The following is a 542-nucleotide window of genomic DNA, read 5'->3' on the forward strand; positions in this document are numbered from 1 at the left end:
GAATGTAAGGAGATGGAATGGGTAAAAATTCATATTTTGACATTCGTCGAACAGCTGTTGTGTCTGTGTGGTGTGGTGAGTAATGATGAGTATGATGTCATGGTCGTCGATGAGTGGGAGTTGCTTAGATGTGTGCTATCGTTTTATTTCAGTTTGTTATCGATAACATGCACATGCATGAAGGTGAAATCGTGTTGTTTATTGTGATAATAAATGAAAAAGTCATGTTGTCATTATACAAATGAAAACAACATAGAATTAGGGGAAGAAATATGAAAAATATATATAAAATATATTTTTCCGTAATAATAATATTACATATATTTCGTGGAAAATTCAACTGTATTTAAAATATAAAAAAATAAATCAGTAGTGGAATTCTCTAATTCATGTGGAATGTCGGTAAAATTAAAATCCTTATAATTTCCATAATTAACAAAATTTGTCGGTAAGTTAGCGACGAAAGTAGTCGCTAAGAACTACCTATAGATACCAATGTTTCCACCGTTTCCATGCACAAATATATCGTCAAATACCTATTA

The sequence above is a fragment of the Musca domestica genome, unplaced genomic scaffold (genome assembly GCF_030504385.1).
Source record: "Musca domestica strain aabys unplaced genomic scaffold, Musca_domestica.polishedcontigs.V.1.1 208, whole genome shotgun sequence".
Lineage (NCBI taxonomy): Eukaryota > Metazoa > Arthropoda > Insecta > Diptera > Muscidae > Musca > Musca domestica.